This window comes from Falco punctatus (assembly GCF_963210335.1).
Source record: "Falco punctatus genome assembly, chromosome: 9".
NCBI classification, from domain to species: Eukaryota; Metazoa; Chordata; class Aves; order Falconiformes; family Falconidae; genus Falco; species Falco punctatus.
This window is the reverse complement of record NC_137589.1, coordinates 21,054,348-21,073,804: the sequence shown is the minus strand read 5'-3', so window position 1 is coordinate 21,073,804 and position 19,457 is coordinate 21,054,348. Positions and strand designations below refer to the sequence as shown.

The following is a 19,457-nucleotide window of genomic DNA, read 5'->3' as shown; positions in this document are numbered from 1 at the left end:
AATAAACTGATCCCTGAAATTCTAGTAAATTTTTGCCTGTTTAAATGTCATTTGCAAAAGGTATTAGTCCAAATATTTTTTTTCTTTTGTAGATATTTTTATGCAACGCATTAAACTAAAATATATTATGGATTGCTTGGAATCAATGTCACAGTTATATCCTGTATATTATTAAAACACTGCAAACAATGAACATTCTTTTTATGGTATGTAGTGTAATGTTACCTGTGGAGTATATGGCAGCAAAGGAAACAGGCTCCATGAAAATCTCAGCAAATTCTGGAAAAATCAGGAAACCTGGATCCAGTTCACAGATTTCTTGGCTATCTTGGCCAAATCACTGATTCAACCCTTGGCTGTAGTCCCTTTCTTTGGATACCAGCAGTTGCTTGTGTGCGCAGGTAAGGCAGCGAGAAGGCCATAAATGAATCAGGCCTTATGCAGGGAGATGGAAAGCTTGTTAACTGCCACCATTAATGGTGGCAATTTTAAGTTCTTCAACGTGCATTATCTATATTATTTTAAGCAGCTTAAGCTTCAGGTTCAAACGCTCAGTGAAAAATCAACACCACCATACAGAGGTGCCAAGATTAAGATTAATTACATCTCTGATAAGATAAAAACCGGTATTGCAAACAACACACAACACCACAAAATGAACATTCATTTGGATTTCTATGTAAACTCCCTTTGTCAAAGGAAGCATACATTTAGTGACTGTTTAGTCACCAAGGTCTGTTACATCCTTGTCGAAGGCATGTTCCGGTTATATACACAAACATCATTAACAGAACTGGCATCGCTTCATACACAAAATCTCTATTGTAAGAGGCTGGGTTGGTGGGACTTCTCTCTAGGGAAGCAAAGAAGTCTAGGTCTTCCCAAATTCAGTCAAGTGAAACAATAAGTCTGTTCTTACAGAAAGTCTCCATTGAAGGTCTTTCCTGCAGCAATTTATGTTTGCAGCATTTGCACAGGAATGAAAAAGCCTTCCTGCACAATTAAGAATCACAGCAAGAGAACCAAGGAGCTGTACAGCTCTGTCCACAGACCACGCGCTTTCCTCGTTTGTTAGTCAGCTCAGGCCTAGGTGTGTAACAGACTGCTCACATTTTCTTGGTTGGCAATGTTTTCTTAACAATGGAAAGCAAAACCACTGGCTCAGCTCTTGATGTAAGCTAACTTTGCAGGCTGTGAGAACGTCAGCAGCTTTCAGTACTGGGATGACTCCACGCCTCTCCCATACAGGCTGCTGAGCACAGCCCCAGCAACTGCCTTCACTGTGCCTGCTCCTCCACTAAATATCTCATTCTTTTCAGCAGAAAATGCAGATTATAACTGGTTTTCCTGCCTGGTTGACTTTTTGTAATTACTGCTACTGGCCTCTGCTGAAATACATTTTTAAATACAATGTACATAAAGGTTACAGTAGCTGTTAAAATGGATCAAGTAATTAAATAATGGTAGTATATACCACACAAAATAAACATAAAACAATAAGCAAGTTACAAATTTGTAAGACTTACCATTGTTATCTTGGATTTCATTCCAGCCCCTATGTTACGATTTTTGCATTTTAGAGTGTGCAAAATTATAGAGTGATTCAGTTATCTGAGTACGTAAACTGAATGGCCTTTCCAACCTGACAAAGGCCTAAAACCCTCAAAAAGATCAGTGCACATACTTACCACACGGCTCCTGTCATTCTTCTGATTTACCAGTTTAAACTGATTACACAGTTTAACTGTGTGAAGACTTCAGAGCAGCCAGAGGATTAACTGAAAGAAAACAGAAATATGTTCGGTTTACTTGTAAAAAACAAATAGATGCAAGATATCAAATGACAATAACATTAATTCCGTGAATTCAGACATACTTGCTGAAAAAGTTTAATATAATGAGTATTTCCAGATTAATATTCCCCTTTTCTCATTCATTACACTGAAAGCTCTTTGGGTCTTGTTTCCTGTTCACAGTGGTCAACAGTATTTCCTAGAACACAACATTCAAATCTTTTCTACTTAGAACTTCGTTCACTCTGTCAGCTGAAAACCTGGACCAAAACATCAATTTGCTATAAATGTATATAAACTGGTTTACAAATGGGTTCAAATACACGTACTTCCCAAAGCACAGAAACTTCTGTTATCTCTTTCTAATTTTCTCCTTCACCATTCTCTCCAAATGAAACTTTGCCATTGAGGTATGGAGGTCTGAAGTTAAGGCTTATTTCAGTTGTTCAAACACTATCACTGGGAGAAAAAAGAAAACGAAAACCAAAACCAGAACACTTGCTAAAAGATTCCAGATGTGTATAATGCAGAAATTGGGAAAGCTTCGCTCTCATTCCTATGTAAGGAAAGCAGTGGAATGACAAGTCTTTTTTGTATTGCTGGAGTTTAGTGTGTAGGCTGCTACTGGTTATAGCTAATCATGTATAAGGTCAGCAATTAGACTGCTAAGGGAATTGGCTCACATAACCTAGCTCCATGTTAGGAGCTAATAACCAAATAAATGTTATTATGAACTATGGAAGTAACCAAAATGCGGCATAAAAGAATATGAAAGACAGGAACTGTGACATTGGCCATCACCCAGTGCAGAGAGGACAAGAGAAAGCAATGCAACAGCCTTTGAAGAGCAATTGCTTGGGTAATTATGTATTTGCTGCAAAAGTGTCACGCACATTCTGTTGAATCAAGCCCCCACTTTCAAAGATGAGCCATAGCCTGGCCTACCACGGAGCTGAGCAAGTCACGCCTGAGTTCCTAATTGGGAGTAACAGGACAGCAAATTTACCTTTCTTTTCCCCCAGATCTACAGGCTCATTCACTGTAATGTAGTTTACTCCCTGAGGAGCTTCACACTTCGTTATGATTCAGTGTGCAAAATTCTGGCAAATGATTCACAACTATGCTGTCTAACCTCTGGAGAGTAAGAATAAAGGGGCTAGTAGGGATGGAACAAGTGTAAGCAAGTCCCATCCCTATGTCTATGTGAGCATTCTTCCTTCAAAGAGACTAACATATGAATGCAAAAAGCAATTCTTCTCCTCTCTCCATTCCTCCTTGCACCCCTGCAATAACCAATGCTGCTTTAGTGCTCTCGCCTATAATATTGTATATGCCACCTTTTTGAGAAAAAACCTCTCTTGTGAGATTCACATCATGTGTAACTTTTTAATGCTGCTGAAAACTCTTAGCAACAATTAACATCTCTTATGTCTTCCTTCACCAAAAGGTTACAGTCTTACTACAACCAGAAACCAAGTTAGAACTCTTGGTTTACCTGCTTCCTACCCAAACAAAGTCTAAATGAAGACACTAATTGAATTAAAGCACTCTGTACAGCAAGCTGTAAAGAAAACCCCTTACCACTGACGCAAAAGTAATTATTAGTAAACCATTACTTTATTCTATTGCAGTACTCCTATTTCTTGCTGGAGTTTCATCATGCACATGATGATTAGAACATACCTGTTTAAGTTGCCTATTTTAATAATTGAAATGTTCGGGGTCTTTTAAAGATAATTTATTTTCTGTCATCCAAGGAGAAGCCATTAACATTAACAGATATTGGCTTGTGCTCATTTGTACAAGGAAATGCACTTTTGCAACTTTCATTTTGATTCAACTACTACCGTTTGTTTTATGAGAAGTTTCAAAAGATACGTGTGTTGGTTTTGTGTTCTGTGTTTGAATACTCCAATTACACTTTCTAATTAAAAGCCTTAAGTGATGACTTTTAACCCAGTGCTCTATAGATATAAAAAGGAACCCAACAGATGTAGCAACATAGTTTTATTGCAGAACCAGAACCCAGTTACCTGATGCAACTTTTTCCACAGACTGAATTTTAGCTCAGAGAATGATAAACATGTTAAGTTTTAAAAAACATGACAGTAACAAAACAGAAAAAAAAATAATTTTCTATTTCAAACAAAAAAAAAATAATGTAGGGTCAGACATTGATAAAATTCTACTCTCTGGCTTTGTCAGTTGCCTTTCTGGAAAAAAAGCAAACCTACTCAAAACATTCATATTTTTTTCAATCATTTCTTCTGTACTGCCACTGAAGCCTACAATCTGAAAAGTTTATGAAGTTCACCAATGGGTGGAAAATATTTTCTAGAAACACCACTCTTATACTTTCATGCTGTTCCTTCAAACAAAACCAATAAGGGACAGACGCTGAGAAATGTTCCTGAGGTTGCAGGCCAGGGGCAGCACCACAGCCAATGCCTGTGAACACGGTACTGCTGCCTGCTGAAATAAGTTAGCTGCTCACGGTCCTGCCTAGTTGCTCCTCCTAACTGTACTTATTTATTAGGGACAGTTATTGTCCTAAATACTTATTGTTATTGTCCTAATAGTTAAATTACCTGGTTATAGGCATGCTGCCTCACAGGGAACAGCCCCAGAGGCATGTGGCAACACGCAGCCAACTGCTGCATGGCTGCAAAGGGCTCCCTTGAAAACCTCATTAAGTTGGGAGAAGGGTTTCGGAGAGGGTGAAGAACCCGCATAACTTCTTGTGCTTACCTTCTTTTCAAGATTCTCCATCACTCACCCCAGCTCCTATTCCCTCTACCACCTCATCCCCCAATGCTTTTATGAACGCACCACAGTATTAGATGGGAAAACCAAACAAAGTGCAGAGCTGAAGCACCTAAAGGCCATGGATTCCATTACTGCATACTAAGCCCTCTACATTACGGGGTTGCAGTCAGGAAGGCGACTGCTAAATTAAATAACACCAAATGAGTGCAACTATACTATTCCAGCAAGGATCTTAACAGTATAACCAAAATATGAGAGCCTAGCTGGACAATTAGGTAATCAGAAAGTACTTGTAGTCCTCCTTGCAAATGACTTATGATAAACACCTGCTGACACCGCTGCTGCAAGTCTTTTCAGACATATCAAGACTTTTCTACAAGTACTTTCTAGTGAGCTGGTTTTTTCGTGGTTGTTATTTTTTAAGTGAATTGTCACTTTTTGGAGCCACCTTCCTAAGCACACCAAATACACTCCTCATTTACAGTTGACTTAGATGCTTGGTTGTTTTGGTTTGATTTTTCAAACAAGTTTCTGGATTAGCCATGCTATCTGTAAATACTGAAAGCATGCTAAGAACTTCAGTATCACATCATCTCTACCGTTAAAGGTGGATAGAAAATGAAAAAAAAAAGTCAGGCACGGTGTAAATTAAACATTAAGATTATTGTTGTCTCAACTAAATACCTACTTATATGCATACCAGAAGACATAATTTATGCTAATTTCAAGTAACTTTGAATTTTCAATTTACAAAGAAAACCCCTTCACATTCATAATACCACACAAAGAGATATTAAATGTAAAAAAAAATCTGACATTTAAGTTAAACAGGCCAAAGGATGTCAGAACATGTTACCTGCTTTACCAAAGTTCTTTAGCCCATCTGAAACAGGATGCTGTGGCTGAACGGCCAGCACCAGGAGCTTCAGAACAACCTCAAAGGGTTTCCGTAAGATAGCCAAACAATAAAGACACAATAAAATCTCCTTTCTTAAACTCTTAAATTACAAAAGTTTTCAGGCATGTAGTCAAAAGATTATATGAAACATCCTTTATTGTTTTATGTAATATATGCAATATTACATATACAGTTGATGCTTACATAAATTGCCTATATACTTATGAAGGTAATACAAGCGGAACACTATCCAGAGATGATATTTTCATAAAGTCTTCTGTGTTTCTGATCCCTTTGACTCTTCTCAACATTTTATATTATGTAGAGCAAATGTCTGAAAATACAGGAGTTTTGCTTACAAACCACAGCACTGAAATACTAAGACCCTTACAAATATTCTGGGCATTTTGGGCTTTGCTTTTTATTTGCTTTTACATTGGACTTATAATGGATATTCTGTCTATCTGTACAAATAAGCAGACCTCAAAAAAAAATCTCACTAAACTCTTAGTCTCAGGGAAATCCTGGAAGAGCTAAAAGTATGTGCTGGGGGAAAAAAAGTAACTTCCTTTGAAACAGATGTTAGGTCTCTCATTTAAATGAGTATTTCTACCACCTGTCGTCATGGGAGAAGGAGCAAATGCAAGGGCCCCCTCTTGGCTTCATAATAACAAATGATAGACACCTTTTTATATCTGGTTCTTATTTACTGCTTCTCCATAGTGAACAGTATCAATCTTCACTCTTTCATAAAAAAAGTTTTTCCACATCCCTTATCTTGCTTGTTATCCCTCCCTGGTCACTGTGCTTTAATCTGGCAGAAAAACTCATTATAAGATCCAAAACTAGATGAAATGACTTGGGAGCGCACATTTTTATACTATGAGAGCAGACACTTGCACATGTTACAGGGGGATGTATTATGCTTTCTAGTTTCTACACCACAAATGGGTATTTTTAGAGATAATTTAGTTCAGCTTTACCAGATGAGGCACTTCAGCCAGGGCTATAAAGGACATCAGAAAAATTACTCTAATGATGCCTGAATGACAAAATGTGTGGCATCATCCTCAGTCTAAAGCAGTGAGCTGGGAAACCTGGATATAGCATACTTCACCTCCACCCCAAGATTTGCCTAGTTATTCAGGGCAAAAAGGGGATAAAAGTAAAAAAGTTTCCACCTGTCTGCAAGACTCTGCAATCTCAATATGGTGTCTTTCTGGACAAAATCTTACAAAGCGATATGAGGCAGCTCCTCGTGCTTTAAAATCTGTTGTATCTTCCTTGCTTCATTTGTGCACATCCAGAACTGTCCTAAACAAGCCGATGCATAAACATGAAAATTAACAGAGGTAATGACTGGCACAGATGCAACAACCTGCAAATGCCTCAGTCTGGGGAAAATATAGAGGATTTTCAGTGCTTGTTCAAGGGAATAAACAGCAGAAGTGAAATCATTAGAATCAGTATTTCCCAAATGCACAGGTAAGAATGGAATGGTTCTAAGGTCACTGACCACTGCAGCAGGGGAAAGAGAAGAAAATTAGCATTTTGTACAATGAAGAGGTTTTGAGGACTATTTTGTCATAAGGCAGCTTAGCCAATTTGTGCGATAAGGCCAGTCTCTTGCTTTTGAAAGACCTCCTGCTGATAAAACCAAGAGCTGAAATCATGGGGATTAAGAGCACACTGGAATGCTTTACTGAGCAGGGACAGACTTGCACACATGCCTAAGTACTTCACAATTATTTTTTTTTACCATTGACATGGACTAAACATTGCGTAACAAGACTTTAAATATCTGCTTAGAAACATCCAAGTAGAACACCGTTTATCAGTGAATATATTCCAGATTGGCTTTACAGACACAGTTCCTCATGTTTCAAGAACAACAAACAATTCGCAGAACTGGAAGAAGGTACAGTCATCCTTAGGTCATATCCTGCATTTTTCAAGATGCTTGGGTTTTTATACCCCACCCCCTTGCTAGCATTAAATAAAACCAAAGGGTGAAAAGAGGCAGATGTTAGGTCATTTGGAACCTCGGCAGGAAATTCATCGCCATCCAAGCGCATTGCTTCTTAACCATCGTAACAAGATGGTTTCTATAGCTAAACATAACTGCAGGGGCCAAGACCCAACATGGTATGTTGTTTCTGAACTTGAGTCTTAACTTTCAGTATGCTACCATCCCTCCTGCCAGTTGTTTTCACAACACAAACATTTTGGACACTGGCATCATTAATGATACTTCACACTTAATTACATTTTTTCTGCCTTAAGCTTTTCAAAACTTTAAATGCTAGTATGATTTCCTTGTTTTCTTTAAAGAAAACAGAGTGCTCTGTGTGAACAGTAGCTTCATTTAGACAGAGATTACTCACTCTGAATATGTAAGAAGATTAAAAGATAAATATTAATAAGATTAGTCTCTATGGGGAAATTAAAAGGACCTATGATTAACGTTGCTCTGTGTAACACACAGATCTATCATGCTATTAAGTCAATCTGATTATGTCTGATTTGCACAACTGAAGAAAGTGAAATAATCAAACTGATAATCAAACTTCATCAAAATGAAGTTGGGCAAAATTATCTGTTCTTGATACTTTTCTGTTACAGCACAGTCTGGCATCTCCAGTACTGAAGTGCACAGTTACTGCCTCCTCCTGCTACAAACATTTCAAATATTTTACCATTGTTAAATAAAATGAACATAATGTAAATATACTGTCAAAAAGAAGTAAACTATGTAATGGGTCAGGTTGAAATACAGCTAGAATACTCCATTCAGTTCAGTGGAGTTAAGTGACGGGATTTTTTTTATATAAGCCAAGGTGCTTGAGAAGGGTTATTTATGACACTTCAGCACAGCCATTACATGACAGGTCAATCGTAATGGTACCTGTAAGTGATCTCTTCAGACCAGCCATTCCCTGAATCACACAAACTCAGGCATTAACTGACTAAATACAGGCTAACAGTAAAACAGACCGCCACATACCCCTAGAAAACTAAAGAGTGTCTTAAGAGAAGAGGACACTTATTCTCTTTACAAGGTATTGACTGTTCTAGGCAAAAATTAGAGGGTGCATGACCAAACAGCAAGGAAAATGAGATTTTTCCATTATCTTTATAATGAATTTGATTTCCTGAACTTGGTTTGGATTTTGCTGTAACGTACTGACAGGCACAATGTTCAGCGATGCAATCTTCATGCACCTAAAACTAAAAGAGTTATGCCAGTTACACCATACTCATTACTAAAAGTTATTTATTAAAAGTTTGCCTTTCATGGAATTCATTTTTGTCATGAAAACAAATGAAAATGTAAATCTTTAGGGAAGAAAACAAAAGAGGTAACAAAAACATTACGGTTCCAGCTGCCATTAGTAATATCCTAGAATCATAACACTAGTATGATCCCTCTAACTCTCCAAGCGGGTCCATCTACTAAGACCCATAGCAACGGGAGGGTCTTTAAGCTATGGCAAAGGATTCACATTACAATCTTCTCTCTAAAAGGATGGATTCAGCCTTGCACACTTTTGGCATTCCTTCTGATTTGCAGCTCCTGTAAACAGGTCATCCTTTCAGCATGTTCACAAGTGAAAGAATTGGAGACTACAGAAAAAGGCAAACATCTACCCATAATCATCACTATTATTAGTAGGGACTCATACTTTTCTAAGTGATAGATATCAGTACACACGTTGCTTGCCTTGACACATTGGTATCTAGTAAGTACACACATTTGATCTCATTCTTTGATGTAATGCATATAGACATTGGCCTTTATATTTCTTCTATCAGCTATATAAATTCCAATTAAGAAGTTATTATAAGAGCTCATTTTTACATAAGATGTAAAGGCAAAACCTGAAAAAGATAGGTTCACGTACATATATTTACACATTTTTCCCTCCACATCAGACCTCCAGATTTCTAAGATCCTGTCTACAAAGGCACACAAGAGATCCTGCTTTGAGAAAAGTCTATTTCAAATGACACTGTTGTCTGTCAGTAGTAAACCTGCCTGGCTTGTTACAGGTGGGTACTGAATGAGTAAGATGAGGCCAAGAAGGTAAATGGTGTCTTGCTGTGAAGGCAGTTGTTGAATAATGAAAACATCAGGGGGGAGGAAGGATTAAAAGATCCTTTTATAAATGAAACTTTTCAGTGAGAGCCACAGAGTTCTTAGTATACGGGTGCTGAAATTTTAAGTGGCCTGCTACACAAGTGAGTCTTTTCTCCTGCAGAGCTTACTTAAAATACTTAAAAGTAATTTTCTCTCACTAAATTATCCTGGAGACTCTACTGTATTAATATTAGTATTTTTCCCTTGTGCTTTGCATATCAGAAAATTAAATTCATGAAGCACTTCCATTTCATAATTGCTTAGTATCCTCATTTAGCAATCTGCAAACATCTATGAAGAGTACTATAATCTCCGAATATACCAAATTGTGTTTGGATATTCTACTAAGAGCCCACTTTCAGCTAATAACAGTCAGTTTAGAGTAATGCTGGTCACTTCTACTGTGCTATGCACTCAACAAGATGTCAGAGCTACTGCGGAAAGAAAAGAAATACCAGTGAAAAACATCTGTGGCATGTGTAACCCAGGAGTTCTGCAGTGTACTGATCCTCTAAATTACATGCAGGAGTTGTCTGTTTTATTAGTTAGCCGTATCTGGGTTTATAGGTGGTGCTCTGAGGTTGCAGGAAACTTTCATTATTTGCTAAAAAATGCTGAAGCTGAATGGGAGAGGAGGAGCGAGGCAGGAGGCTGGTGACACTAGTCTTGACCCAAATCACAGCCAGGTAGATTGTCTGTTTTTCTTCTTTTCAATCAAACTAGACAACTTCTTTCTCACATTCTGATAGCACGCGTTTATATAAAGTCCTTAAAAAATTCTAATCATCCCAGAAGAATTAAAGCTCTTTGGGATACAGACCACGTTAGCTCATTTACTTAGGCTTTGTAGAGTGCTGCCTCAACAAGGCTTAGATCTTTACTATGTGTTACTGGCATCACAGCAGTACAAATAGAAATTGCACTGCATAAACATTAGGCATGCAAGCAGAAGAATGACACGAGCAAAATGAAGCCCTATTAGCAGAGATGCAGAAAACCTGCTACTTGAATTGAAAGGGTTCAATAGTTCTGAGTATCCCAACAGTTGCTGGATCCACATAACAAGATTAAAAACTCTTAAGCAGAATAGAGCAGGAAACAGATGTAGCAAGACATTGAAACAGATTCTCCAGAAATAGGAACATGAAAGAAAGAATCACTAGTCTGGAAGTAATGCCAGCAATGAAACCAAAGGAAGGTGAATCTCCCTTACTGAAAGTATCATTTATAAGCTCTATCATTTTGCATACTTTGCTTCTGAGAAAAGATGCTCTTTTGTTCTTAATGTTCCTGGGAGAAGGTAAAATACAGATTTCTGGGGATATGACTGCAAAGACCAAGGATAAATCAATTTTAAAAAAAACAAAAACAAAAACCCAAAAAAACCCCACCCCACTTACATGTGTAATCATGGCCTTGCTGCAATTTGCAGTAGCGGTTTCACTGGTTTCCAAAGTGTTAAGATTTCATTCAGTGACATGAGAATCCTTGCTGATCCATGAACAGTAATGCTCTAAACCTTGCAGAAAATGCCATAGGCCTTCTCAAAGCAGGAGACTGATCCAGCCATAGATTGGCAAGCCAGATCACTGTGCTATGAAGAATGTACAATCAAGGACAAATAAAGCATGCAGGATCTGGCTGCAGCTGCACTTATACCCAGAACGAGGATTACAGAAAGAAGAAGATACGGCCAAGGGTGCTTGCCACTCTGCCCAGGGTCTTAAAAGGATCTGATCTCCTGATGTGGATAGCTCAGGTTTCCTCACCTGACATAACCTACACTTCTCTCCTCCTCCCCATTATGGTAAAGGTATGCTTATTTAAACGCATTTATATATTGTGTCCATAGGCCCAGTGCATAAAGCAAAATCCATTCAGCACCTTTCAGCTGAGAGAGTTTCAGAGGAAAGGGGAGCCAAGGAACAAAGAAGCACTCTGGTAGCAGCTAGTGAAAAGGAGGAATGATAAAGAAAAAAAGGACAAACTGGCAGGCATTAGCATGCTTGTTTTCATCAGTTGTTTTCCTAAGCTAGAGGTATGTCTTTTAGACAGTGATACAATTATCACAGAGAAGAAATGGGCTTGCCATTTATAATAATTTATGAAATTATCACAGATCACCCACACATGCCTGGATGAAGGTTCACCCCAATCAAAGCAAATAGCTTCTCGTTTTGGGGCAGAAAAGCAAAGAACTACTAAACTGAGGAGGGAGCTTTACGTAAGTGCCCGGTCCAAGGTATGAGCTGGGAGAGGCTGTGACAGGGTCCCTGATACGCTAGGAGACTGTGTTAGCTCTCAGTGCTACATGCCCTCTCGCTAAGAGCTGAAGTAAGAAAAGCTGTTAGCAAGGCTGATATAGTTAGCCAGCGTGGTGGGTGGCAGGGAGCAACAAGGTATCACTGAGAAAAAACAGGTCACCAAGCAAAAAACAACAGCTTAAATCAGGCCGTGCTACTCAGCAAGCCTGAGCAATCCCAAGCTGGAGTCAAGCGATGGCGCAGAGGGGGAAGAAAGCAGCTGGTCTAACACTTGTTTCAGTAGATGAGAGAGCACTGAAAGCATTACACCCGAGGAATGCAGCAGTGCATGCTACTCTACTCACCTTGTTACAATTGTACTCTTGACTTCAGTATAAATCTCGTTTGCCAAGCTAATTTAAGCATGCAAGCACAGAAAATAAATTCATTGCCATCAGAAAATGTGGTTAATTTGCCTCAAGTTTCTGGACAAGAGGTCAGCTAATGTGGTCACGATGGAGACCCTCAATCTGAAACCAACTTTGGTTGCTGCTCACAAAGCGCTACCAGAAAGGCCCCCTTGTGAGTACTTTCAGGGTGCCCAACGAACATTAGTGTTTTGCTGGTTTCCAGTTGGATAGCTGAACTGAGGAATTTTAATAGGGATCATTGCACAAGAAACTTGATTCTGTTGCTGACAGCCAATGCTGAACAGCTGACAATAAAAAACAAGATAGAGGGACAGAGCACAATATACACACTTTTAATTTTTTTTTCTTTAGTCTTCTTAAGCCTAACTTTAGAAATCCAGACGTTTCTCTGAAGATGGTGACTTGGTGTCACAAATCTTGCTGCACATTTTTAAAAGAAGCCTTAGTGCTTGCCTACAGAAGGATGCCCCAGCTTTCATCACTGTTATCACTTCTTATTCCTTCCACTCATTTCTGCTTCACCGCTGAGGGAGCTGGTGAATAAATTAGTTCCATTTTCAAAACCAGGCTGCGTCATCTTTCTTGAATGTTAGTTCCTAATGATATTTTCCTTTTTGTGATACCACTATCAATTTCAGGCCCAATTCTGAAATCAGAGAAATACAGAGAAGTATTTTTCACTGAAGTTTTGCTATTGAGACCCACAGACATGTTTCTGTCCTTCTGTTTGCAGATCCCTGGGGTTCACCTGACTGATTTCAAGGAATTCATAAGACATGAAAAAGATAGCTGAGGAAAGCAAGCAAAGTTTGGGGAGAAGGTGCAAAGGGTATGTACAAATCAAAACAGGTCAACAATTATGGACTGATTCCATTACTTCATTTGTTCACAATTTATATAAAGGTATCAGCTATAAGCAACAACCATATATATAAAATACTATATTTATATATTTTTAATTGTTTGTATATAAACTCTATACTTAAAGTTATATATATTTATTCTATTATTGTTTTTTCCTTTGAGGAGGTGGCATATTCCTAACCCATTGGAAAGCAGTGTGGTTGGTCATTCAGAGCAAGATCACTTCAGGATTATTACAGTACATACCTACAAGCAGTTCAGCAGTTTGATATTATAAAGCATGCAGAGTTAAATTAATCCCTAGCCTGGAAAAAATGTTCAGTGCAGTCAGGAGCTGTAGCCTGGAGTTGCTGCCAAATCCTATTTCCCAAAATGCTACTTCTTCCACCTTCAGTGATTCCATGTGACTTTCCTCCAGATTTACTCTGCCATATCAGGGATCAACAGTGAGTTTTCAGATCTGATCCAGTTTATAGTTCAGGCATAACACAGTCAACAAACTAACTGCCAGAGGCCAATACAGAAGCAGAGATTTCCTTTCTCACTGTTGTTTCTATCAAAGAAATACAACATGAGACTATATCCTACTGAAATGTTGTCAGATCGGAGGGCAACAGTAGCAGCTTTGGTATGGCCGTGGCATGTGCTAGAAGTTGCATGCAGAGAAACAGCCATGAAGTAAGACATAATTTCAAAACTTAACATAGGATAAAACAGCAGTTCACCAAAACAGTGTTGCTTTGGTTTAGTCCTGTGTTATTTTGGGTTTTTTGTTGAGGTTTTTTAATAAATATTTCTCAAAAGCTACTCCACAAGTGAAAATTAGCTTTTTTGAAATCAGATCCATTATCTTACTCTCCATAATGAAGCTCATGCCAAATAGGTCTGACTGGACTAAAGCCTGTCATTTGAAGACAAGTTGCAATATAACAACATCCACCAGCAGCATTAGTTCTCAGAAGCTAGATGGGCCACAAAACTAAAACTAGTTTTAGTTCAAACCTCCACCACAATCTTTTTCACAGAATTTAATTTGTATTTCTTTGCAGATATACAGTCCACTAGGAAGTAAATGGAGTGAGGCGTGTGACTACTTTCCTCAGTGAGGATTTTATGCCAGTGTTAGCCTGGATCAAAACCTAAAAAAATATCTCCAACCCCCTTCAAATACTCATCATGTTTCCTCTGTCACTGACCTTGAGGATGATTCAAATAATTTTTGATGCAATCAATGCTTTTTATGCTGTCAAATGTAATGACAGCATAGCTACAGTGATGGTACTTGCTGACAGGTGATGCAGGATTTGATTTGCTGAGACAGCCACGTTCCTACCACACACCACCCTGCAATCACAGTAGGTAATATGAGCTAATTCCAGTAGGCTTTCCCAATCACGCATGCAGCAAGCAATAGTGACAAGCCAAACTCTTAGTGAAACTTTGTTCACAGAACCAATACAAGCTCACAGTAAAAGCTGTGTTACATCCTGCAGCTGAAGATTAACAGGAGCAGTTTGCCATCCAGTCCTGAAACAGACCTAGAAGGCAGCACAAACCTACACTGATGATATCAACCGACGCAGTACACACAGGAATCCCCAGTTCAGTCATTTCACACACTTGCTCGGTCTTATGTAGGCCAAGTTTCACCTCTATGCACTTTACATACTCATTTCCAAGAGGTAATGTTGAAGTCTCACAAGTACAAATGTGAAAACAATCTGAAATGTGCATTTTCCCCAGGCTTGATTGTGACTGTCATAGCATTGCCAAGAAACAGCAGTTTTAAGGCAGCACAAGCAACACCAGTTAGAATAATTGCAAAGGTATTAGCAAGGCCACAGACAACTTCTGATGAGTAAAAATACACTGATATTGACAAAGTGGTTATGTTTGTCAATCAAATTTACAGTTTCCATCTTGTATAATCCTGCAAATCTTGAGCCATTCAGCATGTAAAATGTCACATGATAACCCATAAGGGAGCAATGATTGATTACTCTGCCATGTCAGTGTAAAGCCTAGAAAAAGGTAGGATTTTTGCCTTATGTCTGAAATGCCAAACTTCTTAGTCCTTGGCAATTTTATTTCTTTTTGAAGCTCAAAGATGGGTGTTCCGTTATGTACTTCAATTGTTAATTTGAATACTTACATACAGTTTGCCTTCTCAAATGTATTATGCAAAAATCTGCATAGCTACTCATGCCGTAGCGTGCCTGAAAATGTAAGTGGTTATCATTCAACAGCATCATTTTCAGGTAACACTATGTTGCAGTGGTTATTGACTTCTAGAGTCAATACTAAGGAGAAAGGCTTTCTTTGAACTATTACTAAATATTTGTGTCTTAAGTGTCAGTACAATATCAACTGCGTGTCTTGAGAGCAATTGCATTTAGTGGTTTGTCTGTAGGTACACTCTTTAAATAGTGGTTTATATGTGTTTGCATTTCTTCTATAAGACACTGACCTTTAATTATCAAGCAAATATTTGCTCCTTTTAAGAGTATTTGAAACAAATGTAAAGAATAAACTGTTGGAGAATTTCAGCAAAACAGCACTGAGTTCTAAGGCAAACTTATCATTTGTTCTCAACTAATCAATATTCTCAAGTTTAATAACAATAATAATAAATTTAAAAATACACCTCCCCACATCTAATATTGAAAGCTGATAGACTTCGTTAGTCCAAAATTCACTACCCAGAGATAGGTCTAGACCTCTCTGCAGCAACTTGTTTTTCTTAGTCTTTATGTTTCAACTAATTAAACATTTGTATAAGTTGCTACTAAAATAGTTCTATTTTTTAGTACATTGTCAGCTGGAACACATTTTTTAGGGGCAAGTGAATCTAAGGGCTCTTGTGGTTCATGAAACTTAGCATCAATTAAAATGTAAAGCTGACATTCTTACTCCACCATCAAACATTTTCTTGCTAGTACCAAACACCACAAATAAAGACATGCAAAAATCTGCTGCTATAGACACAAAACCAAATATGTTCTGTGAAAAATACAGTATGAAGAAGAAAGACTAAACCCCATCCCTGATAAACATAAATCTTGAGGATAGCACTGTTGTTCCAAAGATGAAGATTCCTTCAGTACCCAGGGAATGAGTGGGAAAAAGTAAATGAAAAGAGAAGGTAGTAGCTTCAGCTTCATTTGAAAATCAGTGCTCTACCTTTGCTGTTCCTGGCATGGAGGAATAAGAACTCATAGCACCTCAAAACAAGAGAATGGAGACTTAAGCTGAAGCCAACAGCATATCATGGATCTTTCTAAAATAAACACTAAAATCAAAGTAGGAGGGATTTTTAGCATAGTTTTTCTGGGGGCTTCCTCCATTTTCTCCTCCATCAATCTCTTCTTTTGCCTCTCCTCCTCTCATTTGTCAGCATATTAGAACAAATATAAGCATTAAATATTACTTGCAGGTAACTTAAATTACTTGCAGTAACTTAAATAATACAGTTACTTTCTGAAAATACTATGCCTTTCCTACGTCTTCATCTGAATTTTATTTGAAAAAAAAAAAAAACCACAATCAGTATCTGACAGCAAATGAATGAGCCAACAGAACATGTGATCTTGGTCCTAAACAAGAGATGGCAGAATGAGACAAGCAACTTCCTCATTAACGTAACTGTGACACCATGCCTGGATTACTCTTTTCGTAAAGGTAGTGTTTACTTGCTGTATAAGGAATCACTGTTCACATACTCCCAAGTAAAGAACTGACAGGGCCCCATCTGTTGGCCCCATCTACTCAGCAACAGACCTCAGCTCACCCGTATTACAGGCACATCAAATAACTCTCAATATAAAAAGAAAGCAACTTTCAGCTCCAGTTGAAATAATATCGCTTAATCCATATACTCTCCCCTGTATAATCTAGCTGAGAACAAACAAACAAAAAATAGCCATGGAATTGATTTTCTCCTGCTGTTGCTTCTTCAGTGCTATTGTCCTTTTAGTCAGTTTTGTAACACCTCTGGAGACCTAAGCAGCACATTCTTCTTCCAGCAAGACCTCTTCAGAGATCAATAGCACCTATTCAAGGGATTTATAGCATGATTCTGCAAAATCCTTTCACAGTGGCTTGCATAACTTGTTAGAGAAACTGTGCGCAGCATTATCTTTACAAGTGCTCTTCTAAGACTTAAAAAAAAAAGTCAATGAAAGGATAGCAGCACAAGTACAACACAAATATCTAAAGAAGATCTGTAAGATTTTTAAGATAATTGTAAGAATGACAAAGGGGGGGGGGGGGGGAGCAATTCTTATTTCTGGCTTCAAGAAAAGTATTGCCACATAAAGGCACAACACCACTTTATATGACCGGGGGTACTGATTCTATATTATTTTAAGTTCAGTGTTGCTGCATAAGAGGAAGGATGACAGAACACTGAGATTTCTGATCAATAGCTGTCATCAGCAAATTCTCAGGGTGATGCAACCAGAAGTGATGAATCTGGTAATAAAGCATTTAATAATTTGCTCTGCTGAAGAATGAAATGTGACCCAAGCACAGCAAAGTCATGGTTAAGCCCCAGTCAGAGCAAGTACATAAATTATCTTTAGTTTGTAGGTCCATCTGCAGCACTGGGAAATTCCTTCCCCAGCCCAAAGTCGTTACTGCTCTGCCTCCCTCTGGTTGCTGATAGTACATACAGAAGCTGTTATTTCATGTTCGCCGTGCGATAGCATGATACCAATACTCTGAGCAGACTAACTGTGCTTTTAGTTTATCTTTCAGATACACCCAGGTGACACTGAAAAACACAAACAATTTCCTCATTGCTGTGAAGGCAAGTGATGAAGTGCTGATTTGGGGCACACAAAGCACCAGGTAGCCAGTATGAACCTCAGAGAGCACTGGACAGGCAACTCTGAACAAAATTATTCCCTTTTTCCTCAAACCTCTTTCCCCAGTAATCAAACACAACCAGAGAGTTCACAGAGATCTATTTGTGACAATAAAGTAATAACTTGACAGCAAAACCTTTGAAAAAACCAAGGTTAGGATTATCTGACACTTGATAGCATTGTGTTCTCTACTAAGATTCAGAAAGAAAAAAATACTGTTTCCCCAAAGGCAAAGAGTTTGCTTGCAAACAAGATAATGCAGCTGAGTGTGAAAACATCCTAAATTTTCCACAGCTTTGAGATGGAGCTGGCCAAATATTTCCATATATGAACATCTGGAAGATGATCATATACAGGAAAAGCCAAACTTCACTATAAAAAAGTTACCATACTTGATCTTTAAACAAATAGAGTGACCATGAAAGACAGAAAAGAAAAACCAAAAGATCTGTACACAACTCTCTACTGGCTTATTATGTCCTCAAAACAGGTCCCTGTTTCAAGCCAAATGAGTGATGGAGCAAGGTCTGCCCGGTCCTCAGGAATCTCTTCCTCCTATTGACAGAGCCAGATTGTTAGTCTCACTTGGGCTGCAGGCTCCCAGCATGGAGCTGTGGCTCCCTTGCCTGATGCCACCTCTTCCCTTTGAGCAGGATCAGTAGTTCTCCAAGGAAAGCTCAGACCTTGCTCCCCGCCTAGAGTTTGCATATACTTGGGAACCACACAGGGGAAAAAAAGCCAACACCACTGCTCCACCAAAAACCACACCTGCAACCATTGCCCATGATCTCAACTATATTTAACAAACACTTGGTTTCATAAACCAAACTACCATTATAAAATAATAATGGAAAGAAGAAAAATCTTTCTTCAGAGAAAGAATATTTTAAGGGATAGTCACAGTCAGAGTAAGAAGGCAGTACGTATGTATTTCTGATAGCGGTTTCTTGTGCTCAGTGGCAAAATCTGATTTAACTTTTCAATCTATTGTTCCTCCTCCATCTCATTTGTTAAATTTTACTGATAGAACTAATCCTTTATTCACTTCAGATAATTACCTGAAAACTATTTTAAGGCAGCAAAAAACCCTCCAGGGGACTGAAAAGCACATTCTTCCAAAATTTTCTCTAATTATGAGAAAAGTAACAAGGACAACTCAAAGAGACCACTAGCATGAGATGTTAAAATAACGAATTAATAGGCTGCATTCAGAAACATAAAATGTATTGATCTTTGTTTAAGTATTAGCATCCAGGGAACTAGAGCATATGAAAGTAAATCACTATCACTTCTCTGGCAGAAATCTTAAAGAAGGAAAAATGATTAATTTTCTTTGTTGCAGAAGTATTCCTAATTATATTTAACATTTTGGGACTATCCCCACATGCACTCATTCCAAAGCACTGAAACTTCATAGTGAAATCTAGTGGAAAGTGAAAATTAAAAACAGAGAATTAGA

At 38.2% G+C, this 19,457-nt stretch overlaps 1 long non-coding RNA gene across 5 annotated transcripts in view; it reads right to left on the bottom strand.

Annotated features, from left to right (window-relative positions):
• LOC308069474 overlaps nt 1-19,457 on the bottom strand; it is a 462,044-nt gene that overhangs the window by 166,886 nt on the left and 275,701 nt on the right. For all 5 annotated transcript variants that reach the window (XR_013930396.1, XR_013930397.1, XR_013930398.1 and 2 more), the window contains exon 3: nt 1,689-1,778. This is a non-coding gene — a long non-coding RNA (uncharacterized lncRNA). The remainder of the gene's footprint in view (nt 1-1,688; nt 1,779-19,457) is intronic.